A 24691-nucleotide genomic window follows, 5' to 3' on the forward strand; every position below is an offset into this window, starting at 1 on the left:
CTGTGGCCCTCCCTGTTGTTGCGTTTGGTGTGATGAGGTTCTTGCGTGCCCGGTGGGGCTGGAGCAGTGGGCGGGGGTGGGCTGATATATTAGGCCTCGCTGCGGCCCATGTCAGCTCCTCTACTGCAGCTCCCTGCACAGTGTTTCCTCTATGTGGCCCGTTGTGGACTGCAGTGAGGACCGAGTGCTGCATTTAAGCCTGCGTGGTGCCTCTTGGCCTAGACAGGAAGGTAAGTTATGATGAGGACAGGTCCTGTGTGATGTCGTGGGATGGTCTATCATCATTGGGTTGCAGGCGCTGGCCTGTTCCTGATGGGCTGGCATTAGCTGCCTATGGAGGGGATGGCTTTGTCAGTTCATGTGGATTCAGTGAGGTAGGTAACCTGTGTAGACTTGTGATCCCGTTGCCAGAGTAATGACGCCCTAACGCTGTCTTGTGGGACCTTAATTAGATGGACATGCTGAGGCATCTGTGCCCGGCTCCTTGGAGGTAGGTGAGTTATGCGAACATGCCCTTTGGCCGCTTTGTTCCCTCGTTTGTGAATGTGCAAAGCGAAAGTGTTTCTCCCGGAGCGCATGACGCGGCCGGCCCGTGTGGCATGCAGGCCTTTCGAACAGGCAGAAGTTTATCCGGAGCAGTCTGTTGGTGAGGCAGAGATGAGGGCACTGTTGCGATGCCAGGTGCGCTGCTGTGTACAGTCACTGTGCCCTTTCAAGCTTCCAAGTCCCCTCGTGTGGCAGAGGTCTTCCATTGAAATTCTGTCTGTGGTCCTCAGGGACAGTACCTTTGATCACTGTGAGGTCCTTGGTAGTGTCACTGTGGCAGTGGAGAATTGCCAGCATGCATGGGGTGGTGTGGGCATCATCAAAGCAGGCATGCTTGCGGTCTGTCTTACCTGGTGTTCTGTTTCCTCGTGTTTGCCTGATGTCTGTGTCTTCCAGGAGGGTCGAGTCGCCCTGCAGGCAGGAGGAGGGCACTTAGGACGAGGCTGTGTAGCGTTTGAGCGTCTCCTCAGTGGTCAGGGCCACAAAACCTACCAGTTGGAAGCTTGCCTATACGTGGCCGGGAAGGTGGCCTAATTTCCACTATGGGGTTCCAACCTGTGTCCTGGTTGCTGAAGCCCAACACTTCCCATTGAGGGCATTCCCACGGGGTCATGGAAAGTTATTTGGCCTAGTTGGCGAGAAGTGGCACTTGGGCCAATGTTCATTAGCCTCTTGAGAGGTGCCGGGCTGCATCTTGCGTGTAGGTAGCTGCACGTAGGTGTCGGTCTGCCCATGAGAGCTTCCCTTGCTTCCAGAAGCGCTGGGAGTGACCCTAAGTGCACATCAAATCTGTTGGTAGCTGGCAGGGGCTCCAGGTCCACGTATATGTCACACCCATGGCCAGGAGACAGGTCTCGTCCATTCTTTGTGCTTTGGTCAGAAGGCATGGCTGTGGGAGAGTGGGAGTTCGTGGCCTATTTCAATATCCCCTGAGGGTCAGTGTTCGCATGTGGACTTTTGAAGGTGATAGAGGTCTTTCTCCATTCATTGGGAGGGTCCAAAGCCAGGGTACTTCATATAAACTTTGTTTTTTACTGTTCGAGGTCTCTGCAGAGGGCCACAGTGTCACAGAGACCAAGACGCAGATTCAGAGGGACTCACCAAAACCCGCCAGCCAGTCCTAGTGCACAGTCACAGACAGACACGTGCACATGCGTAAACACACACAAACACTGTCTCACACACGGGCCAATGTATGTGCCTGACTTCCTGCAGTCGTGCTGTCAGAAATGCATTCAGTTTTCGGTAAGGGATAGAGGTCCTTGGGAAGCACGTTCAAGCCTCACACCCAGGTTAATATTCACATATATCATGTTCTCTGAGGACCCCATTCCAATTCTGACCCCTGTGTGGTTTCTGTCCATTTCTCAGGTGATCTTGCTGGGCAAGGCTGGCCATCGGCATAGAGAAGACTTTTGTGTGGTGTGATGACTGGAGGTGCTAAGGAGATATGGAAAAAGTGAGGTGTGCCCATGTTGCCGACCGTGGCCATGGATAACTCAGGACGGTAGGCATTCAACCACTGCAAGATGTGCCAATGGATATTTGGGTTTCCTGGGCCGGACCCAGTGGCTGCAATAGTGGATTGCCTGTTCCTCTTGCTGAGTGGCCTGAGGGCTGTGGATTCCCCAGGTTTTTTGAATATTCCGGGGTCATGGCTCCTCTGCAGAGCCAAGCAGCCTGCTCTGTTGTGTTGTGCACTGTCCCAGCATGTGCTTGGATGTAAGATGAAACCCTTTTATGCATTCCTTGGAAAATCTGAATAAGATGAGTGAGAACGCTCTACCGTCTCCTCATCAAAACTGAGGTCCAGCATGTTTCCTCCCTCGGGGCTAGGGTACAGTTGGGAGTGTGGGCCAGCATCCCCTTGCTGGCATGCATGCAAACACCACCCAGTACACCAGCATTGGAGGGGCTCCTGTCTGAGGGTCGACCATGTCTGCACCTTAGCTGGGTCGTCTATGAATCCCAGGTCCTTGGTGAAAGGCCAATGATGGATCACAAGTTGGCAGGCTGTCCTGCTGGTTTTAGGAGTCATAGTGTGTGCTGGTCCAGGCCCGGTGAGCTTGCGGATTGGAGAGGTGTGTTTTGGCCATGTTTCCTCTTTGGTCGTGGCACTTTGGGGGGTGTTTGGAAGCCAAAATGAGCAAGCTTCCCTGGTTGTGGCCTGGAGCCCCAAGCCAGGCATGTTGCCCTCCCTGTTGTTGCCTTTGCCGCGATGAGTTTCTTGAGTGCCCAGTGGGGCTGGAGCAGTGGTTGGGGGTGGGCTGGGACTGGGCATCGGTGGAAGGGGGCTGATGGATTAGGCCTCAGTGTTGCCCTTGTCAGCTCGTGTACTGCAACTCTTGGCACAGTATTGGCACCAAGTGGGTCATAGTGTAGTCGGGTGAGGACCGAGTGCTGCATTTAAGCCTGCATGGTGGCTGATGGCCTGGACAGGAAAGTAAGGCATGATGAGGACAGCTTCTGTGTGATGTCATGGGATGGGTTCTCATCATTGGGTGGCAGGCGTTCGCCTCGGCTTCCCTAGTATGTCCCTGAACCGTGAGGGTTGCCATCAGCTGCCTAGGGAGGAGAGGGCTTTTGCGGTCCAAGTGGATGTGTTGTGATTGGTGACCTGTGTTGACCGGGGACCCCTTGCCTGAGGAATGACACCCAAAGGGTTTATTGTGGTGGGTAGAAGAGATCCAATTGCTGAGGGGTTAGGGCTGGCCCCCCTAAGAGGAGGTGAGTTATGCAAACATGCCCTTTGACTCCTCTGTTCCCTGGTCATCAAATGTGTGAGGCAAAAGTGTTTCTCCCAAAGGGCATGACACGGCCTTCCCAGGTAGCATGCAAGCCTTTCACAGGGCCAGAGGCTTATCTGTGGAAAACCGTGGGTGTGGCAGAGATGGGGGCTATATTGTGATGCCAGGCATGCTGCCGTGTACAGCCAGTTGTGTCCTTTCAGGGTTTCAGTTCCCTTCCCGTGGCATAGGTCCTCCATTTGAAGTCTTTCTGTGATCCTCGTGGATGGCGCCTTGGATGTCTGTGAGGTCCTTGTTGGTGTTGCTGTGATGGTGAAGAGGTTACAGAATGTATGGCGTGGGGTCGACCTCATCAAAGCCGACATGCTTGCTGTCTGTCTTCCGTGGTGCTCAGTGTCTCCCATGTTAGCATGGTGTCTGTGGCTTCTTGTTGTTTCCAATCGCCCTGTGGGCAGGAGGAGGGCACGTGGGACAAGGATATCCAGCATCTGAGCATTTCCTCAGGGACCAGAGACACGAATCCTGCCAGTTGTTTAGCTGGCTGGAACCTGGCCAGGAAGGTGGCCTAGTTTCCTTGTGCGGTTCAACTCTGCATAATGGTGGCTGAAGACCAACACTTCCTATGGCCGGCATGCCCGTGGGTCCACGGAAAGTGATTTGGTGTAGTTGGCCTTAAGTGGCACCTGGTCTTAAGTCCTTTGGCCCCTTGAAAGGAAGCGGGGCTGCATCTTGCCTGTAGCCAGCTGCAGGGCAGTGTCGGCCTGCCTGTGGGAGTTTCCCTTCTTCCCAGAGGTGCTGGGAGTGGCCAACAAGTGCACATCAGATGTGCTAGGGTAGCTGGCAGGGTCTCCAGGTTTATGTAGACGTCACACCCACAACCAGGAGGCCAGGCCCGTCTCATCGAGTCTATGTGCTTTGGTCAGAAGACAGTGCTGTAGGAGTGCAGGGGTCTGTTGCTTATTTCAACAGCCCCTGGTGTCAAAGTTTGCATGCGGCCTCTTGAAGGTAGCAGGGGTCTTTCAACATTCTGTGGCAGGGCCCAAGGCCATGGCTCTGTGTATAAGTTGTTGCTTTTCCTGTCTGAGGCCTTTGCAGAGGGGTACAGGGACACACAGAGGCCCAGACGCGGGTACAGAGGCACACACAGAAACCCGCAAGCGAGTCCTCATGCGCAGTCACAGTCACACACACGGGCAAATGTGCACGTGTACACATACACCCTCACACTCATGGGCCCACGTATGTGCCTACCTTCCTTCAGTCCTGCTGTCAGACACGCATTCACTCCTCCATAAGGAATTGAGGTACTTGGGAAGCAGGTGCAGGGCTTATCCCCAGGTAAATGTTGGCATGAATAGTGTTCCCTGAGTACCCCGGTCCAATTCTGAAGCCTGCATGATTTCTGTCCACTTCTCAGGTGCATTTGCTGGGCAAGGCTGGCCGTCGGCTAAGACAAGAAGACCTTCACATGGTCTGATGACTGGAGGTGCAAGGGAGACCTAGAAGAAATGGGGCAGCCCAGGGTGCCGAGCATGGTTGTGGATCACTCGGGACAGTAGGTATTCTCCCACTCCAAGATGTGCCATTCGATATTAGGGTTTCCTTGGACGGTCCCAGTGGTTGCAAGCGTGGATTGACTGATATTAATGCTTAGAGGCCTGGGTGGTGGGGATTCCCCAGGCTCTGGAGCTCTCCAAGGTCACTGGGTCCTCTGTGGACCCACAGAGATTGACTGATCTTAACGCTGAGAGGCCTGCCCTTTGGGTTCTGCAGCATCCCAGCACGTGCTCGGAACGATGATGTCTTCCTCATATGCATTCCTTGGAAGATCTACAGGAAATGATTGTGAACACCCTACCGTCTCCTTATTGAAACTGAGGTCCACTCCATAGCTTCCAGAGGGAATGTAAGGAGAGTGTCACGTTGCAATTGCTGCCTTGGATATCTGCAGTCACGTTGTGCGAGTTTAGTTGGCAGGATTCTTGTGGGGCGAAGAGCCATTGGGAAAGAGCCTGGGATGCACATCCACGGAGGAAGGCTAGGGAGAGCATGTCATCTCTGGGCACCCGAGTTTAATCAAGCTTCCGTGGTGAGGGGTGGCTCTGGAACCTTGCCATGAGACGTTTTGATCTGGGGAGAGAGAGAAAGGCAAGGTAAGCGGGAAATAAACGTGACATGATTGGCTAAGCCCATGGGTAGACTGGTGGGTGGATAGATTGACAGTGGGCATAGGGTTCCTAGAACTCCTCTGGGATGCCTTCAGGTGCGTTTGAAGGCATGTATAGGGAAGGATTACAGGTGCACGTTCATGAACATCCCACCCTTGGCCTCTCCTTTGTCGATTTGCATCATGGCGGGTCCCTGTGCCAGCTAGTGGTTGCCTTTGTGGCACCATATGGTGTCTTCACAAGAGGGCCGATTTGGAGGCCATGGGGTATTTCGACCTTGTCTGGCCACGTTCACCCTATGTTGAAGATGTGAAGGTGTTCCTCAGGACTTCCCAGCATCATTTCTGTACCCAGCCCACACACTGTTCCCTGAGGATTGGAGCTCTTCCTGGAGGTCTTTGGGCACAACCCAGAAACAAGGGATTCGGCTTCCAAGGAGAGCATGCAGGTTTAAGGGCAGGAGAGGTTTTGTGGCACTGGGATCACTTTGTCCTGTCACCCGCTGGTGGGGCGAACCTGTGGTCTCTGGTGTGCCTGGCCTCAGGCCAGAGAAGTCATGCCGGTTCAAGAGTCTAGGCTGCTGGCTGGGTTTTCTTATTGCACGGCTCTGGCTGACACATTGGTTCTGGAGGACCTGGGTCTCAAGCTTTCTCCGAAGTCGTGGCACTGATGGGCCCAGCATGCGAAAGTGCAAGGCGCCACGTGAAGTAAGCCAGTTGCAGCAAGGGTCTTGTCCCGCAACTTTGGGCATCAAAATGGCTCTGATGCCATTCACTTTCCATGTGGTTCAAGTAAAGGGGCTCTGGCTTGGCAGGAGGCCAGGAAGAATGCCAGTTGGTGAGTCCCCTTGGTCAGTACAGGAGTGCCTCGGGTGCCCTTTTTTGCAGGGTCCATCAAGCCGCTTTTGAAGGAGGTCATCACTTTTGGCCAAGGGCCATTCCCTTCTGGAAAGTAACTGGGACCATGTTTCCCCTTGATTGTGAGTCCATTGTGAGGAAGCATATGTGCCAAGAGCGGGTGTGTTTCCCTGGAGGGCAGTGGCTCTTAGGCTGAGGGGACCCAGTTCCCCTGAGGGTGTCTCAGGGGTTCAGGATGACATCATTATGCTGTGTCGGTGGGGAAGGCACTCAGGAGGGGAATTACAGGGCTCGAGACCAGGGGGTTGATGGACTGCAGCACACATTGTCCTGATGGACGCCTGCTCTGAAGGCATCCACAACCCGATCTTTTCATGTTTGGCTGCTGACACACAGAAAAAATGGGCAGCAAATTAACATAGAGGCAACATAGAGCTCACATGTCTGGGTGGTATCACCCTTTCCCTGTGCACCCATGTACCATTCTCAAGCATCCGTGTTTTCTATCACTTCTTGCCAGGTGGAGTGCCAGGGAATGAAGGCCAGTGACAGCGTGTGACCATCTGCATATTCTGTAATACCCAGCGAGTCAAGGAAGGCGCAGCAAGACGAGGCAATGCGAGGTGAGGTGAGGGAGTCTCAGACGCGTGTTGGCATGCAGTCCGTGAGGTTACTGGTGGAACCCTTGTTGCAGTAAACTGCACTTCTTTACAAAACATAGATGTTTGCCCATGGTACTTTTGCATCAGGGCTGCACCGTAATCTTCTGGGGTTTTCCCAAGGAACATAAGTCCCGATGCTCTGAGACTTGGCTGCAATTCCTGCCCCATGTCTCGGCTCTGGGCACTCCTGAAGGCTGACAAGATTGAGCTCGCTGGCCGTCCCATGGTGGAGGCTGCGACTTCACATGTCCAGCCTTTAAGCAGGTGCTTGGATTGATGATTACTCCCACAAATGCATTCCTTGGAAATCTGAACAGAATGAGTGAGCAATCCCTACTGTCTCATCAGAACTGAGGTCCAACACTTGCCTCCCAAAGGGAAAGTAGGGAGAAGTTCATGTTGCATTTGCTGCATTGGGCATCCACAGACACCTTGCTCATGTTGAGGGTGACGGAGTTCTCGTGGGGAGAAGAGCCATTGGGAAAAGAGCCTGGGATGCCCATCCATGTGGGAAAGCTCAGACAGCATGCCGTCTCTGAGTGCCTGAGTCTTGCCAGGACTGCTGTCCCCTGCCACGGGTAAGTGTGCAGGTGGCAGAGGAAGTGGGAGCCACTGGTGGGCCTCTGGCCTACCATTGAGTTCTACAGGCCTCCCAGACCCCCTGTCATTACTTTGCTCCCTCAAGGAAACAGATGTCTCTACACTCAGGGTCAGAGTAGGAGTCCTGGCATAGACTAGGCTTCTTTGTCATGTTCTGCTTCAGAGATGGGATGCAGGGTAGGTTTCTCCTGATGATGGGGGGAAATCAAATGGGCCACTGTCCCTGGAGGTTGGGCCAAGCTGATGCCTTCTCCTTGGGTTGTGTCCTCCTTGTGTGTTTGTGGGCTGGGGGGCAGGACAAATGCTTTAGGCAATTCCCAGGGAAATCAAGCTTCTATGCCAAAGGGTTGCTCTGGCACCTTGCCATGAGACGTTTGCATGCGGGTGGAGAGAGAAAGGCAAGGTGAGCGGGAAATACACATGAGTTGCTGGGCTAATCCCTCTGGTAGACTGGTGGCTGAATAGATCGACGGTGGCCATAGGGTTCCCGGAACTCCTTTGGGATGCCTTCAGTTGCATGTGGAGGCACGTGTAGGGAAGGATTATGTGTGGACATTCATGGACCATCCCGCCCTATGCCTCTCCTTTGTCAATTTGCTTCCTGACTGGTCCCCGTGCTAGTGAATTGTTGTCTTCATGGCACAGTATGTGGTGTTCGAAAGGGGGATGATTTGGAGACCATGGGGGTTTTTGTCTCTCTCTGGCCACATTACCCCTGTGTTGAAGATGTGAAGGTGTTCCTCTGGAGAGCCCAGCATCGTTTCTATACCTAGCCCACAAAGCGTTCCCTGAGAATTGGAGCTCTTCCTGGAGGTCATTGGGCGCAACCATGTGGAAACAAGGGAGTCAGCTGCCAAGGAAAGGCTACAGGTTTAAGGGCAGGAGAGGTTGTGTGGTGCGGGGGTCATTTTGTCCTGCCACCCACTGGGGCCGCGAGCCTGTGGTCTCTGGCATGCCTGGCCTCAAGACAGAGAAGTCATGCTGGTTCAAGGGTCCAGGCTGTTGACTGGGCTCTCTCTTCACACAACTGTGGGTGACAAGTTGGTTCTGGAGGACCTGGATCTCATGGCTTCTCTGAGGTCATGTCACTGACAGGCCCAGCGTGCGAAAGTGCAAGGCACCATGGCACGTTACCCAGTTGTAGCAAGGGTCTTGCCCCACAACTTTGGGCATCGGAATGGCTCTGATGTCATTAGCTTTGCATGTGATCCAAGTGAAGTGCCTCTGGCTTGGCAAGAGGCGAGGAAGCATGCCAGCTGGTGAGTCCCCCTTGGTCAGTCCAGGGGTGCCTCAGGTGCCCTTTGTCACTGGGCCGAGGAGCCACTTTTGATGGAGGTCATCATTTTCGGGCAAGGGCCATTCCCTTGAGGAAGATCTCAGGGATCGCTTTTCCCCTTGAGAGCGAGTCCATTGTGAAGAAGCATATGTACCAAGAGCGAGTGTGTTTCCCTGGAGTGCAGTGGCTCTTTGGCTGAGTGGCCCCAGTTCCCCTGAGGGTTTCTCGGGTTCAGGATGACATTATTATGCTGTGTCGGTGGGGAGGGCGCTCAGGACGGGAATTGCAGGGCTGAAACCCAGGGGTTTGATAGATAGTGGCACTCTTTTCCTGATGGTCACATGCTCTCTAGGCATCCTCACCCTGATGCATTCTCATTTGGCTGTTGACACACAGACAAGCTGGACAGCAAATGAAACACAGAGGCGAGATAGGGCACACATCCCAGGGTGGTATTGCCCTTTCCCTTTGTGCGCCAGTGCACCATCCTCAAGAGTGCATGTGTTCTCTCATGCCGAGCCAGGTCGAGCAACACGAATGAATGCCAGCAGCAGCGTGAGACGCTCAGCATATTCTGTAATATCCTGTGAGGTGAGGACGGTGCGGCAGCCAGGCGAAAGATGGAATCTCGGAGGCATGTTGGCGTGCAGTCCATGAGGTTAGTGGTGGAACCCTCATGGTGGTAAGCAGCACTTATATGCAAAAACCTAGATGTTTGGCAAAGGGGACTTGTGCACCGGGGCTATACACTCAACTTCAGAGCTTTACCTGTGGCACCTGAGCTCCAACGCCCTGAGACTTGGCTGCACTTCCTGCCATTTGGCTCAGCTCTGGGCACTCCCAACTGCTGACATGATTGAGCTCGCTGGCCAACCCGTGGTGGAGGCTGTGACTTTGCACATCCAGCCTTTGAGCAGGTACTTGCATCGATGAAGTCTCCCACAAATGCATTCCTTGTAAATCTGAACAAAATGAGTGAGCAATCCCTACCGTCTCCTAATTGGAATTGAGGTCCAGCACGTGGCTCCCAAAGGGAAAGTAGAGAAAGGTTCACATTGCATTTGCTACCGTGGGCGTCTGCAGCAACGTTGTTCAAGTTGAGGGTGGCAGGCTTCTTGTGGGGAGAAGAGCCATTGGGAAAGGTGCCTGGGATACCCATCCATGTGGGAAGGCTAGGGACAGCGTGCCGTCTCAGTGTGCTTGAGTCTAGCCAGGATTGCTGTCCCCTGCCACAGTTGAGCATGTGGGTGACAGAGAAAGTGTGAGCTTGTGGTGGGTCTCGAGCCTGCCATTGAGTTCTACAGGCCTTCCCCGCCCCCCGGTCATTGCTTTGTTCCCTCAAGGAAACAGGTGTCTCTACACTCAGTGTCAGAGCAGGAGTCCTAGCCTAGGCCAGACTTCTTTGTCATGGTCTTCTTGGGAGATGGGATGCAAGATAGGTGTCTCCTGTTGATCGGGGGAAATCAAATGGGCCACTGTCCCCGGAAGTTGGGCCAAGCTGGTGGCTCCTCCTCAGGTTGTGTCCCCCTTGTGTGTTAGTGGGCTGGGGGGCTGGGAAAGGCCTTAGGCAATTCCCTGGGAATTCAAGCTTCTGTGGTGAGGGGTTGCTCTTGCACCTTGCCATGAGATGTTTTTATGCAGGCAGAGAGAGAAGGGCAAGGTGAGTGGGAAATACACGAGTTGCTTGGCTAATCCCTCAGGTAGACTGGGGGGTGGATAGATCACGGTGGGCATAGGGTTCCCAGAAGGCCTTTGTGATGCATTCAGGAGCGTTTGGAGGCATGTGCAGGGAAGGAATGTGGGTGCACGTTCGAGGACCGTCTCACTGTTTTCCTCTCCTTTGTCGATTTGCTTCATGGATTGTCCCTGGCCAACGAATGGCTGCCTTCGTGGCACAGTGTGGTGTCTTCTCATGGGGGCCAATTTGGAGGCCATGGGGTGTTTTGTCCCTGTCTGGCCATGTTCCCCCTGTGTTGAAGATGTGAAGGTGTTCCTCAGGACAACAGAGCATCGTTTCTATACCCGGCCCAAGTAGCATTCCCTGAGGATTTGAGCTCTTCCCAGAGGTCATTGGGCTCAACCACGTGGAAACAAGGCAGTCGGCTGCCAAGGAAAGGCTACAGGTTTAAGGGCAGGAGAGGATGTGTGGTGCGGGGGTCATTTGGTCCCACCACCAGCTGGTGCAGGAGCCTGTGGTCTCCAGCGTGACTGGCCTCAGGCCACAGATGTCATGCCAGTTCAAGTGTCCATGCTGTTGGCTGAGTTCTCTTGTTTCACGGCTGTGGATGCATTTCGGTGCTGGAGGACCTGGGTCTCACGGGTCTTCCGAAGTCATTTCACTGACGGGCTGAGACTTCAAAATTGCAAGGAACCACGGCAAGTTACCCAGTTGTTGCAAGGGTTTGTGCCGCAACTTTGGATATTGGAATGGCTCCGACGCCTTTAGCTTTGCGTGTGGTCAAAGGGAAGGTCCTCTGGCTTGGCGGGAGGCCAGGAAGTATGCCTGCTGGTGAGTCACCCTTGGTCAGTCCAGGGATTCCTCAGGTGCCCTTTGTCACGGGTCCCTACAAGCCGCATTGGATGGAGGTCACCACATTCGGCGAAGGGCCATTTGCTTGTGGAAGATCTCAGGGACCACATTTCCCCTTGAGGGTGAGTCCATTGTGTGGAAGTGTATATGCCAAGAGCAGGTGTGTTCACCTGGAGGACAGTGGCTCTTAGGCTGAGGGGACCCTCTTCCCCTGAGGGTGTCTCAGGGGTTCAGGATGACATCCTTGTGCTGTGTTGGTGGGGAGGTCTCTCAGAGGGGAATTGTAGGGCCCATATCAGGGGGTTGATGAACAGCAGCGCTCTTTGTGCTGATGGCTGCATGTTCTGAAGGCATCTGCATCATGATGCATTCACGTTTGGCTGCGGACACACAGAAAAAACGGGCAGCAAATGAAATGTTGAGGCGAGATAGAATGCACATCTCTGGGTGGTGTCGCCCATTCCCTCTGTGCACCCGTGCACCATCCTCAAACGTTCATGTGTTCTCTCACCCCGAGCCAGGTGCAGTGCCAAAGAACAAATGCCAGCAGCAACATTGGGCCCACCGTATAGTCCGTGGTATCTGGCGAATAGAGGACATTGTGGCAAGGAGAGGTGAGGCAAAGGAGTCTCAGAGGGGTGTTGGCGTGAAGTCCTTGAGGTTCCTGGTGGAAACCTTGTTGCGGTAAGCGGAACGTCTTTGCAGAAACCTAGATGTTTGTCCACAGGATATTGTACATGAAGAGTACACCATTACCTTCTGGGCTGTTCCCAGGGCACCCGAGCTCCGATGCCCTGAGACTTGGCTGCACTTCCTGCCCCATGACTCGATTCTGGCCGCTCCTGACTGCTGACATGATTGAGCTTGCTGGCTGTCCCGTGGTGGAGGCTGTGACTTTGCATGTCCAGGCTTTGAGCACATGCTTGGATCGATGATGACTCTCAAAAATGAATTCCTTGGAAATCTGAACAAAATGAATGAGCAATCTCTACCATCTCCTCATCGGAACTGAGGTCCAGCACGTGGCTCCCAAAGGAAGAGTAGGGAGTGGTCACGTTGCATTTAACTACTGTGGGGATCCACAGCTATGTTGTTCAAGTGGAGAGTGGTGGCCTTCTCTGGGGAAAGGGCCATTTGGAGAGGAGCCTGTTATGCCCATCCACCTTGGAAGGTTTAGGACAATTAGTCGTCTATGGTCAACTGAGTCTATCAAGGTCTGCTGTTTCCTGCCACAGTTTTGAGTGCATTCAGAAGAGGAAGCATTAGCCCTTGGTGGGGCACTGGCCTGCCATTGAGTTCTAATGTCCTCCCCTGCCCCCTATTCATTGCCTTGTGCCCTCAAGGAAACAGAAGTCTCTGTGCTCAGGGTCAGAGCAGGAGTCCTAGCCTAGGTCAGTCTTCCTTGTCATGTTCTGCTTGGGAGACAGGTTGCAGATTAGGTTTCTAGTGATGAGGGGTGAAATCAAATGGGCCACTGTCCCCGGGAGTTGGGCCAAGCTGATGGTTCCTCCTCGGTTGTGACCCACTTGTGTATTGTGTGGAGGCGGGCTTGAATATGCCTTAGGCAAGTCTCAGGAAAATAAATCTTCTTTGGTGAAGGGTGGCTCTGGCACCTTGCCTTCAGACATTTCGATCCTGGTTTGGGGAGAAAGGAAAGGCGAGCAGGAAATACACGTGAGATGGCTGGCAAAGCCCACAGGTTTACTGCTGGGTGGCGAGATCAACAGTGGCCACAGGGTTCCCGGAACACTTTTGGGATTCCTTCAGGACCGTTTGGAGGTACGTGTAGGGAAGGAGTACGGGTGCACGTTCATGGGCCATCCCACGCTTTTCCTCTCCGTTGTCGATCTGCTTCATGGCTTGTCCCTGTACCAGCAAATGGTTGCCTTCACAGCAGAGTATGCTGTCTTCTGATGGGGGCCAATTTGTAGGCCATGCGGTGTATTGTCTCTATCTGGACACATTCCCCCTGTGTTGAAGACGTGAAGTTGTTCCTCAGGACAGCAGAGCGTCATTTCTAAACACAGCCCAATAGCGTTCCCTGAGGTTTTGAGCTCTTCCCAGAGGTCATTGGGTGCAACCATGTGGAAACAAGGGAGTCAGCTGCAAGGAAAGGCTACAGGTTTAAGGGCAGCAGAGGATGTGTGGTGTGGGGGTAATTTGGTTCTGCCACCCACTGCTGCAGTGAGCCTGTGGTCTCCAGTGTGCCTGGCCTCAGGCCAGAGAAGTCATGCCGGTTAAAGGGTCCAGATGTTGGCTGTGTTCTCTCATTGCATGGCTGTGGGTGACACTTTGGTTCTGGAGGACCTGGCTCTCACATTTGCTCCAAGTTCTTGTAACTGAAGAGAGGAGTGTGAAAGTGCAAGGTGCCATGATAAGTTACCCAGTTGCTGCAAGGGTTTGTCCTGCCACTTTGGGCATCAGAATGGCTCCCATGCCATTGGGCTGCAAGCATTTGCCCCACCATTTTGGGAATCGAAATGGCTCCCATGACATTAACTTTGCGTGTGGTCCAAGGGAAGGTCCTCTAGCTTGGCTGGGGGCCAGGAAATATGCCTGCTGGTGAGTAACACATCGTCAGTCCAGGGGTTCCCCAGGTGTGCTTTGTCACGAGACCCTGCAAGCCACATTTGATGGAGGGGGTCATATTCGGACAAGGTCCCTTCCCTTGTGGGCGACCTCAGGGACCACATTTTCCCTTGAGGGCGAGTTCATTGTGTGGAAGCATGTGTGACAAGGGCGGGTTTGCTCCTTTAGAGGACAGTGGCTCTTAGGCTAAGTGGGCTCAGTTGCCCTGAGGGTGTCTCAGGGGTTCAGGAGATATCCTTTTGCTGTGATGGAGGGGAGAGCGCTCAGGAGAGGAATTGCAGGGCCCGAGACCAGAGGGTTGTTGGATGGCGGCACACTTTGTCCTGATGGCTGAATGCTCTGAGGACCTCTGAGTCACGATGCTTTCACGTTTGGCTGTGGACACACAGACAAGATGGGCAGCAAATGAAATGTTGAGGGGAGATATAGCACACATCACTGGGCGGTATCCCCCTTTCCTTCTGTGCATCCGTTCACCTTTCTCAAAGATCCCTGTGTTCTCTTACCCTGATCCAGGTGGTGGAGTGCCAGAGAACGAGCACCTGCAGCAGCATGGGGCCCTCTGTATAGCCTGTGATACCCGGCGAAGTGAGGAGAGTGCGGCAAGGCGAGGCAAGGCGAGGCGAAATACTCTCAGAGGGGTTTTGGCGTGAAGTCCTTTAGGATCTTCGTAGGAACCTTGTGGTGGTGAGTGGAACTTCTTTGCAGAAACATAGATGTTTGGCCACAGGGACTTGTACACTGAGAGTACACCCCCACATTCTTGGCTCTTCCAGGGGCACCCCAGAACCAATGCCATGATCCTTAGCTCCATTTCCAATCCTGTGAGTTGGATCTGGCCACTTCAGATTGCGGACATGATTGAGATTGTTGGCTGCCACGTGGTGGAGCCTGCGATTTTGCACGTGCAGCGTTTGAGCAGGTGCGTGGATTGATGATGACTCCCATAAATGCATTCCTTAGAAATCTGTACAAAATGAATGGGTCTCTGGTTTCTCTGAGGTCATGTCACTGACGGGTTCAGGGTGCGAAAATACAAGGCGCAAGGGCAAGTTACCCAGTTGCTGCAAGGGTTTGCCCTGCCAGTTTGGGCATCGGAATATCTCCAATGCCATTAGCTTTCTGTGTGATCCAAGGGCATCGCCTCGGGCTCGACAAGGTTCCTCGTGGAAACCTTGTCGTGGTAAATGGAACATTTTGCAGACTTCTTTGAAGAAACCTAGATGTTTGGCCACGGGGATTTGTGCCGCGAGACTACACCATCACATTCTGGGCTCTTCCTGGGGCACCCGAGCTCCGATGCCCTGAGACTTGGGGGCACTTCCTGCCCTGTGGCTCAAGTCTGGCCGCTCCCTACTGCTGAGAGGATTGAGCTTGCTGACCTTCCGCGACTTTGCACATCTAGCCTTTGAGCAGGAGCGTGGATCAGTGATGACTCCCATAAATGCATTCCTTGGAAATCTAAACAAAATGAATGAGCAATACCTACCGTCTTCTCATCCTAACTGAGGTCCAGCACGTGGCTCCCAAAGGAAAATTAGGGAGAGGTCCATGTTGCATTTGCTACTGTGGGCGTGCGCAGCAACATTGTTCAAGTTGAGGGTGGCGGGCTTCTCGTGCAGAAAGAGCCATGTGGAAAGGAGCCTGGGATGTCCATCTACGTGGGAAGGCTAAGGACAACTTGACGTCTCTGGGCACCTGAGTCTAGCCAGAACTGCTATCCCCTGCCGTGGTCAGCGTGCGGGTGCGAAAGGAAGCGTGAGCCACTGGTACTCCTCTGGCTTGCCATTGAGATCTACAGGCCACCCTCAAGCTCAGGTCGTTGCCTTGTTCCCGCAAGGAAACAGAAGTCTCTGCCCTCAGGGTCAGAGAAGGAGTCCTGGCCAGGCCAGGCGTCTATGTCATGTTCAGCTTGGGAGGTGGGATATAGTTTAGGTTTGCCCTGATGGTCGGGGGAAATCAAATGGGCCACTGTCCCTGGGATTTGGGCGATGCTGATGGCGCCTCCTTGGGTTGTGTCCTGCTTGTGTGTTGTGTGTGGAGAGGTTGGAAAATGCCTTAGGCAAATCCAGGGGATATCAAGCTACTTAGGTGAGGGGTGGATTCGTTTGGATCCTGGTGGAGAGAGGAAGGCAAGGCGAGCGGGAAATACACGTGAGAGTGTTGGCTAAGCCCACAGGCTTACTGTTGGGTGGATAGATGGTCGGTGGACATAGGGTTCCCGGAACTCTTTTGGGATATCTTCAGGAGCATTTGCAGTCCTGTGTAGGGAAGGAATACAGGTGCACATTCGTGGACCATCCCAACCTTTTGCTCTCCTTTCTCAATGTGCTTCACGGCGGATCCTTGTTCCAGCGCATGGTGCCTTCACGGCACAGGATGGTGTCTTCTCACTGGGACCGATTTGGAGCCGTTGGGATGGTTTGTCCCTGTGTGGCCTCATTGCCCCTATGTTGAGGATGTTAAGGTGTTCCTAGGACAGCCCAGCGTCATTGATATACCCAGTAGACATAGCATTCCCTGAGGTTGGAGCTCTTCCCGGAGGTCTTTGGGGCCCAACATCCAGAAAGAAGGGAGTCGGCTGCCAAGGAAACGCAACAGGTTTAAGGGCTGGATTGAATGTGTGCTGCGGTGGTCATTTTATCCTGCCAGCTTCTGGTGCTGCGAGCCTGTGATCTCCAGCATGGATGGCTTCAAGCCAGAGAAGTCATGCCGGTTCAAGAGTGGCAGGATGTTGGATACGTTCTCTCATTTCACGGCTGTGGGTGACACGTTGGTTCTGGAGGACCTGGGTCTCATGGTTTCTCCAAGGTCTTGTCCTTGAAGGGAAGAATGCGAATGTGCAAGGTGCTACGATAAGTTACCCAGTTGCTGCAAGGGTTTGGCCGGCACATTTGGGGCATTGGAATGGCTCCCTTGTCATTAGGATTGGTTGCGGTCCCAAGGAAATTTCTCTGGCTTGGCAGGAGACCAGGAAGTATGCCTGCTGGTGAGTCTTCCTTGATCAGTCCAGGGGTTCATCAGGTGCCCTTTGTCACGGCTCCCTATGAGCCGCTTTTGATGGAGGTCGTCTTATTCGGCCAAGGGCCCTTCCCTTATGGAAGATCTCTCCACTTGAGGGCGTGTCCACTGTGTTTAATCATAAGTGCCAAAGGCGTGTTTGTTCCCATAGAGGTCACCTGCTCTTAGGCTGAGGGGGCCCTGTTGTCCTGAGGGTGTCTCAGGGGATCAGGAAGACATCCTTTTGCTGTGATGGAGGGCAGATTGCTCCGGAGAGGAATTTCAGGGACCGAGCCCGAGGGGTTGTTGGTCGGTGACGCCCTTTGTCCTGATGGCTGCATGCTCTGAAGGCGCCTGTGCCATGAGGCTTTCACGTTTGGGTGCGGACACACATGCAAGATGGACAGCAAATGAAATGTTGAGGAGAAATAGAACACACATCGCAGGGTGCTATCGCCCTTTCCCTCGGTGCGCCCATGCACCCTCCTCAAGCATGCGTGTGTTCTCTAACCCCGAGCCAGGTGGAAAGCCAGGGAAGGAATGCCAGCAGCAGCCTGGGGCCATCCGTATAATCCCTGATACCCATTGAAGTGAGGACGGTGTGGCAAGGCGAGGCCAGGCGAAGGAGTCTCAGAGGGGTGTTGGCGTGCATTCCATGAGGATCCTGCTTTAACCCTTGTTGCGGTAAGCGACACTTCTTTGCTAAACCTAAAGGTTTGGCGACGGGAACATGTGCACCAGGGCTACACCCTCACCTTCTGGTCTTTTCTTGGGGAACACGAGCTTTGATGCCCTGAGAACTGGCTGCATTTCCTGACCCGTGGCTCGGCTCTGGCCACTTCTGTACGCTGATATTATTCAGCTCGCTTGCCGTCCCATGCTGGAATCTGCAACTTTGCATATCCAACGTTTGAGCATGTGCTTGGATCGATGATGACTCCCACAAATGCATTCCTTGGAAATCTAAACAAAATGAGTGAGAAATCCCTACCGTCTCCTCGTTGGAACTGAGGTCCAGCACGTGGCTCCCAAAAGGAAAGTAGGGAGAGGTTCACACTGCATTTGCGGCCGTGGGTGTCCACAGCCACGTTATTCAAGTTGAGGGTTGTGGTCATCTCATGGGGAGAAGAGCCATTGGGAAAGGAGCCTGGGATGCCAATCCAGGGGAGAAGGCTTGGGACAGCGTGCCATCTCTGGGTTCTTTGGTCTAGCCAGGAGTGTTGTCCCCTGCCACGGTTCAGCATGCAGGTAGGAGAGGAAGCGTGAGCCATTGCTGGTCCTGCTGCCTGCAGTTGAGTTCTACACGCTGCCCCCACCTGCTGGTCATTGCCTTGTGGCCTCAAAGAAACAGAAGTTTGTAGGCTCAGGGTCAAAACAGGATTCCAGGCCTAGGACAGGCTTCTTTTCATGTTCTGTTTGGGAGACAAGATGCAGTTTAGGTTTCTCCTGATGAGGGGAGAAATCAAATGGCCCACTGTTCCTGGGAGTTTGGCCAATCTGATGGCTCCTCCTCGGGTTGTGTCCTGCTTCTGCATGCTGTGCCAAGGGGCTGGAAAATGCCTTAGTCAAGCTTGGTCACGGCAAGCTTCTTTGGTGAGGGGTGTCTCTGGCATCTTGCCGTGACACTTTGGGATCCCGGTGGAGAGAGAGTAAGGCAAGGCGAGTGAAAGAGACACGTGAGATGGCTGGCTAAGCCCACAGGTTTACTGGTGGGTGGATAGATCGACGGTGGCCATGGGGTTCACGGAACTCATTTGGGACTCCCTCAGGAGCATCTGGAGGCACGTGTAGGGAGGGAATACGGGAGCACAGTTGTGGACTGTCCCGCCTCTTTCCTCTCCTTGGTCGATTTGCTTCATGGTGGGTCCTTGTGCCAGCGAATGGTTGCCTTCATGGCACAGTATGGTGTCTTCTCATGGGGGCCGATTTGGAGGCCTTGGGGTGTTTTGTCCCTGTCTGGCCACGTTCCCCCTGTGTTGAAGATGTGAAGGTGTTCCTGAGGACAGCCAAGCATCGTTTCTATACCCGGCCCACATAGCGTTCCCTGAGGTTTGGAGTTCTACCCGGAGGTTATTGGGAGCAACCATGCAGAAACAAGGGAGTCGGCTGCAAAGGAAAGGCTACAGGTTTAAGGGCAGGAGAGGATGTGTGGTGTGGGTGTCATTTTCCCTGCCACCCGCTGGTGCGTCGAGACTGTGGTATCCGGCGAGCCTGGCCACAGGCCAGACAAGTCATACCGGTTCAAGTGTCTAGGCTGTTGTCTGGGTTCTGTCATTGCATGGCTGTGGGTAACAAGTTGCTTGTAGAGGACCTGGGCCTCAGGGTTTCCCCAATGTCACGTCACTGATGGGCCCAGAGTGTGAAAGTACCAGACACCACTGCAACTTACAAAATTGCTGCAAGGGTTTGCCCCACCACGTTGGGCGTCGGAATGGTTCCCATGCCATTAGCTTTGTGTGTGGGCCAAAGGTAGGTTGCCAGTCTTGGCAGCAGGCCAGGAAGTATGGCTGCAGGTGAATCTCCATTGTTCAGTCCAGGAGTTTCTCTGGTGCGTTTTGTCACCGGTCCCTACAAGCTGCTTTTGTTGGAGGTCGTCCCATTTGGCCAAGGGCCGTTCCTTTGTGGAAGATCTCAGGGACCACATTTCCCCTTGAGGGTGAGTCCATTGTGGGGAAGCGTATGCGCCAGGAGTGGTTTGGTTCCCCAGAGGGCAGTGGCTCTTACGCTGAGTAATCCCAGTTCCCCTGAGGGTGTCTCAACGGTTCAGGATGACATCCCTATGCTGTGTCGGTGGGGAGGTGGCACAGGCGGGGAAGTTCAAGGCCCATACCAGGGGGATGACGGACGGCTGTGCTCTTTGTGCTGATGCCCGTGTGCTCTGAAGGCATCTGTGCCACGAAGCATTCACGTTTGGCTGTGGACACACAGACATGATGGGCTGCAAATGAAATGTTCAGGGGAGATATAGCGCACATCACTAGGCAGTATCACACATTGCCTCTGTGCGCCCGTTCACTTTTCTCAAACATCCCTGTGTTCTGTCACCCTGAGGCAGGTGGTGGAGTGCCAGGGAACAAACCCCTGCAGCAGCATGGGGCCCTCTGTATAGTCCATGATACCTGGCTAAGTGAGGAGAGTGCGGCAAGGTGAGGCAAGTCAAGGCAAAAGAGTCTCAGAGTGGTTTTGGCGTGAAGTCCTTGAGGATCCTCACAGGAACCTTATGGTTGTGAGTGGAACTTCTTTGCAGAAACCTAGATGTTTGGCCACGGGGACGTGTGCACTGGGACTACACCCTCACCTTCTTGGCTCTTCCAGGGGCACCCCAGATCTGATGCCATGATCCTTAGATCCATTTGCAGCCCCGTGGGTCGGCTCTGGCCGCTCCTGACTGCTGACATGCTTGAGATCGGTGGCTGCCCCGCGGTGGAGCCTGCGACTTTGAACGTGCAGTCTTTGAGCAGGTGGATTGATGATGACTCCGATAAATGCACTGCTTGGAACTCTGAACAAATGAATGGGTCTCAGGTTTCTCCGCGGTTATGTCACTGATGGGCCCGGGGCGAAAATACAAGTCGCCAGGGCAAGTAACCCAGTTGCTGCAAGGGTTTGCACTGCCAGTTTGGGCATTGGAATATCTCCAATGCCAGTAGCTTTCTGTGTGATCCAAGGGCATCGCCTCTGGCTCGACAAGGTTCCTGGTAGAAACCTTGTGGGTTAAACGGAACTTCTTTGAAGAAACCTAGATGTTTGGCCACGGGGATTTGTGCCGCGAGACTACACCGTCACATTCTGGGCTCTTCCTGGGGCACCCGAGCTCCGATGCCCTGAGACTTGGGGGCACTTCCTGCCCTGTGGCTCGAGTCTGGCCGCTCCCTACTGCTGAGAGGATTGAGCTTGCTGACCTTCCGCGACTTTGCACATCTAGCCTTTGAGCAGGAGCGTGGATCAGTGATGACTCCCATAAATGCATTCCTTGGAAATCTAAACAAAATGAATGAGCAATACCTACCGTCTTCTCATCCTAACTGAGGTCCAGCACGTGGCTCCCAAAGGAAAATTAGGGAGAGGTCCATGTTGCATTTGCTACTGTGGGCGTGCGCAGCAACATTGTTCAAGTTGAGGGTGGCGGGCTTCTCGTGCAGAAAGAGCCATGTGGAAAGGAGCCTGGGATGTCCATCTACGTGGGAAGGCTAAGGACAACTTGACGTCTCTGGGCACCTGAGTCTAGCCAGAACTGCTATCCCCTGCCGTGGTCAGCGTGCGGGTGCGAAAGGAAGCGTGAGCCACTGGTACTCCTCTGGCTTGCCATTGAGATCTACAGGCCACCCTCAAGCTCAGGTCGTTGCCTTGTTCCCGCAAGGAAACAGAAGTCTCTGCCCTCAGGGTCAGAGAAGGAGTCCTGGCCAGGCCAGGCGTCTATGTCATGTTCAGCTTGGGAGGTGGGATATAGTTTAGGTTTGCCCTGATGGTCGGGGGAAATCAAATGGGCCACTGTCCCTGGGATTTGGGCGATGCTGATGGCGCCTCCTTGGGTTGTGTCCTGCTTGTGTGTTGTGTGTGGAGAGGTTGGAAAATGCCTTAGGCAAATCCAGGGGATATCAAGCTACTTAGGTGAGGGGTGGATTCGTTTGGATCCTGGTGGAGAGAGGAAGGCAAGGCGAGCGGGAAATACACGTGAGAGTGTTGGCTAAGCCCACAGGCTTACTGTTGGGTGGATAGATGGTCGGTGGACATAGGGTTCCCGGAACTCTTTTGGGATATCTTCAGGAGCATTTGCAGTCCTGTGTAGGGAAGGAATACAGGTGCACATTCGTGGACCATCCCAACCTTTTGCTCTCCTTTCTCAATGTGCTTCACGGCGGATCCTTGTTCCAGCGCATGGTGCCTTCACGGCACAGGATGGTGTCTTCTCACTGGGACCGATTTGGAGCCGTTGGGATGGTTTGTCCCTGTGTGGCCTCATTGCCCCTATGTTGAGGATGTTAAGGTGTTCCTTAGGACAGCCCAGCGTCATTGATATACCCAGTAGACATAGCATTCCCTGAGGTTTGGAGCTCTTCCCGGAGGTCTTTGGGCCCAACCATCCAGAAAGAAGGGAGTCGGCTGCCAAGGAAACGCAACAGGTTTAAGGGCTGGATTGAATGTGTGCTGCGGTGGTCATTTTATCCTGCCAGCTTCTGGTGCTGCAAGCCTGTGATCTCCAGCATGGATGGCTTCAAGCCAGAGAAGTCATGCCGGTTCAAGAGTGCAGGATGTTGGATACGTTCTCTCATTTCACGGCTGTGGGTGACACGTTGGTTCTGGAGGACCTGGGTCTCATGGTTTCTCCAAGGTCTTGTCCTTGAAGGGAAGAATGCGAATGTGCAAGGTGCTACGATAAGTTACCCAGTTGCTGCAAGGGTTTGGCCGGCCATTTTGGGCATTGGAATGGCTCCCTTGTCATTAGGTTTGGTTGCGGTCCCAAGGGAATTTCTCTGGCTTGGCAGGAGACCAGGAAGTATGCCTGCTGGTGAGTCTTCCTTGATCAGTCCAGGGGTTCATCAGGTGCCCTTTGTCACGGCTCCCTATGAGCCGCTTTTGATGGAGGTCGTCTTATTCGGCCAAGGGCCCTTCCCTTATGGAAGATCTCTCCACTTGAGGGCGTGTCCACTGTGTTTAATCATAAGTGCCAAAGGCGTGTTTGTTCCCATAGAGGTCACCTGCTCTTAGGCTGAGGGGGCCCTGTTGTCCTGAGGGTGTCTCAGGGGATCAGGAAGACATCCTTTTGCTGTGATGGAGGGCAGATTGCTCCGGAGAGGAATTTCAGGGACCGAGCCCGAGGGGTTGTTGGTCGGTGACGCCCTTTGTCCTGATGGCTGCATGCTCTGAAGGCGCCTGTGCCATGAGGCTTTCACGTTTGGGTGCGGACACACATGCAAGATGGACAGCAAATGAAATGTTGAGGAGAAATAGAACACACATCGCAGGGTGCTATCGCCCTTTCCCTCGGTGCGCCCATGCACCCTCCTCAAGCATGCGTGTGTTCTCTAACCCCGAGCCAGGTGGAAAGCCAGGGAAGGAATGCCAGCAGCAGCCTGGGGCCATCCGTATAATCCCTGATACCCATTGAAGTGAGGACGGTGTGGCAAGGCGAGGCCAGGCGAAGGAGTCTCAGAGGGGTGTTGGCGTGCATTCCATGAGGATCCTGCTTTAACCCTTGTTGCGGTAAGCGACACTTCTTTGCTAAACCTAAAGGTTTGGCGACGGGAACATGTGCACCAGGGCTACACCCTCACCTTCTGGTCTTTTCTTGGGGAACACGAGCTTTGATGCCCTGAGAACTGGCTGCATTTCCTGACCCGTGGCTCGGCTCTGGCCACTTCTGTACGCTGATATTATTCAGCTCGCTTGCCGTCCCATGCTGGAATCTGCAACTTTGCATATCCAACGTTTGAGCATGTGCTTGGATCGATGATGACTCCCACAAATGCATTCCTTGGAAATCTAAACAAAATGAGTGAGAAATCCCTACCGTCTCCTCGTTGGAACTGAGGTCCAGCACGTGGCTCCCAAAAGGAAAGTAGGGAGAGGTTCACACTGCATTTGCGGCCGTGGGTGTCCACAGCCACGTTATTCAAGTTGAGGGTTGTGGTCATCTCATGGGGAGAAGAGCCATTGGGAAAGGAGCCTGGGATGCCAATCCAGGGGAGAAGGCTTGGGACAGCGTGCCATCTCTGGGTTCTTTGGTCTAGCCAGGAGTGTTGTCCCTTGCCACGGTTCAGCATGCAGGTAGGAGAGGAAGCGTGAGCCATTGCTGGTCCTGCTGCCTGCAGTTGAGTTCTACACGCTGCCCCCACCTGCTGGTCATTGCCTTGTGGCCTCAAAGAAACAGAAGTTTGTAGGCTCAGGGTCAAAACAGGATTCCAGGCCTAGGACAGGCTTCTTTTCATGTTCTGTTTGGGAGACAAGATGCAGTTTAGGTTTCTCCTGATGAGGGGAGAAATCAAATGGCCCACTGTTCCTGGGAGTTTGGCCAATCTGATGGCTCCTCCTCGGGTTGTGTCCTGCTTCTGCATGCTGTGCCAAGGGGCTGGAAAATGCCTTAGTCAAGCTTGGTCACGGCAAGCTTCTTTGGTGAGGGGTGTCTCTGGCATCTTGCCGTGACACTTTGGGATCCCGGTGGAGAGAGAGTAAGGCAAGGCGAGTGAAAGAGACACGTGAGATGGCTGGCTAAGCCCACAGGTTTACTGGTGGGTGGATAGATCGACGGTGGCCATGGGGTTCACGGAACTCATTTGGGACTCCCTCAGGAGCATCTGGAGGCACGTGTAGGGAGGGAATACGGGAGCACATTTGTGGACTGTCCCGCCTCTTTCCTCTCCTTGGTCGATTTGCTTCATGGTGGGTCCTTGTGCCAGCGAATGGTTGCCTTCATGGCACAGTATGGTGTCTTCTCATGGGGGCCGATTTGGAGGCCTTGGGGTGTTTTGTCCCTGTCTGGCCACGTTCCCCCTGTGTTGAAGATGTGAAGGTGTTCCTGAGGACAGCCAAGCATCGTTTCTATACCCGGCCCACATAGCGTTCCCTGAGTTTTGGAGTTCTACCCGGAGGTTATTGGGAGCAACCATGCAGAAACAAGGGAGTCGGCTGCAAAGGAAAGGCTACAGGTTTAAGGGCAGGAGAGGATGTGTGGTGTGGGTGTCATTTTCCCTGCCACCCGCTGGTGCGTCGAGACTG

General features: G+C 53.9%; 1 long non-coding RNA gene, 10 other non-coding genes and 1 pseudogene across 11 annotated transcripts; all 12 read left to right on the forward strand.

Annotated features, from left to right (window-relative positions):
• Positions 1–1990: 1990 nt before the first annotated feature.
• LOC130707491 (uncharacterized) lies at positions 1991–6923 on the forward strand. Its single transcript, XR_009007391.1, has 3 exons — positions 1991–2053; positions 4711–4848; positions 6839–6923. It is a non-coding gene; the product is annotated as an uncharacterized LOC130707491 (long non-coding RNA).
• LOC114237582 (small nucleolar RNA SNORD116) lies at positions 2265–2357 on the forward strand. Its single transcript, XR_003623115.1, has one exon. It is a non-coding gene; the product is annotated as a small nucleolar RNA SNORD116 (small nucleolar RNA).
• Positions 5084–5176, forward strand: LOC114237585 (small nucleolar RNA SNORD116). The gene has a single exon (XR_003623117.1). It is a non-coding gene; the product is annotated as a small nucleolar RNA SNORD116 (small nucleolar RNA).
• Positions 6924–7250: 327 nt separating the features above from the next.
• LOC114237569 (small nucleolar RNA SNORD116) lies at positions 7251–7339 on the forward strand. Its single transcript, XR_003623102.1, has one exon. It is a non-coding gene; the product is annotated as a small nucleolar RNA SNORD116 (small nucleolar RNA).
• Positions 7340–9779: 2440 nt separating this feature from the next.
• Positions 9780–9871, forward strand: LOC114237577 (small nucleolar RNA SNORD116). Its single transcript, XR_003623110.1, has one exon. It is a non-coding gene; the product is annotated as a small nucleolar RNA SNORD116 (small nucleolar RNA).
• Positions 9872–12311: 2440 nt separating this feature from the next.
• On the forward strand, positions 12312–12403 carry LOC114237564 (small nucleolar RNA SNORD116). The gene has a single exon (XR_003623096.1). It is a non-coding gene; the product is annotated as a small nucleolar RNA SNORD116 (small nucleolar RNA).
• Positions 12404–14903: 2500 nt separating this feature from the next.
• LOC114237586 (small nucleolar RNA SNORD116) lies at positions 14904–14981 on the forward strand (annotated as a pseudogene).
• A 416-nt stretch (positions 14982–15397) lies between these two features.
• Positions 15398–15489, forward strand: LOC114237578 (small nucleolar RNA SNORD116). Its single transcript, XR_003623111.2, has one exon. It is a non-coding gene; the product is annotated as a small nucleolar RNA SNORD116 (small nucleolar RNA).
• A 2410-nt stretch (positions 15490–17899) lies between these two features.
• On the forward strand, positions 17900–17991 carry LOC114237551 (small nucleolar RNA SNORD116). The gene has a single exon (XR_003623083.2). It is a non-coding gene; the product is annotated as a small nucleolar RNA SNORD116 (small nucleolar RNA).
• A 2447-nt stretch (positions 17992–20438) lies between these two features.
• On the forward strand, positions 20439–20531 carry LOC114237588 (small nucleolar RNA SNORD116). Its single transcript, XR_003623120.2, has one exon. It is a non-coding gene; the product is annotated as a small nucleolar RNA SNORD116 (small nucleolar RNA).
• A 386-nt stretch (positions 20532–20917) lies between these two features.
• On the forward strand, positions 20918–21009 carry LOC130707865 (small nucleolar RNA SNORD116). Its single transcript, XR_009007894.1, has one exon. It is a non-coding gene; the product is annotated as a small nucleolar RNA SNORD116 (small nucleolar RNA).
• Positions 21010–23419: 2410 nt separating this feature from the next.
• LOC114237560 (small nucleolar RNA SNORD116) lies at positions 23420–23511 on the forward strand. The gene has a single exon (XR_003623093.2). It is a non-coding gene; the product is annotated as a small nucleolar RNA SNORD116 (small nucleolar RNA).
• Positions 23512–24691: the final 1180 nt, after the last annotated feature.

Source organism: Balaenoptera acutorostrata, chromosome 3, assembly GCF_949987535.1.
Source record: "Balaenoptera acutorostrata chromosome 3, mBalAcu1.1, whole genome shotgun sequence".
Lineage (NCBI taxonomy): Eukaryota > Metazoa > Chordata > Mammalia > Artiodactyla > Balaenopteridae > Balaenoptera > Balaenoptera acutorostrata.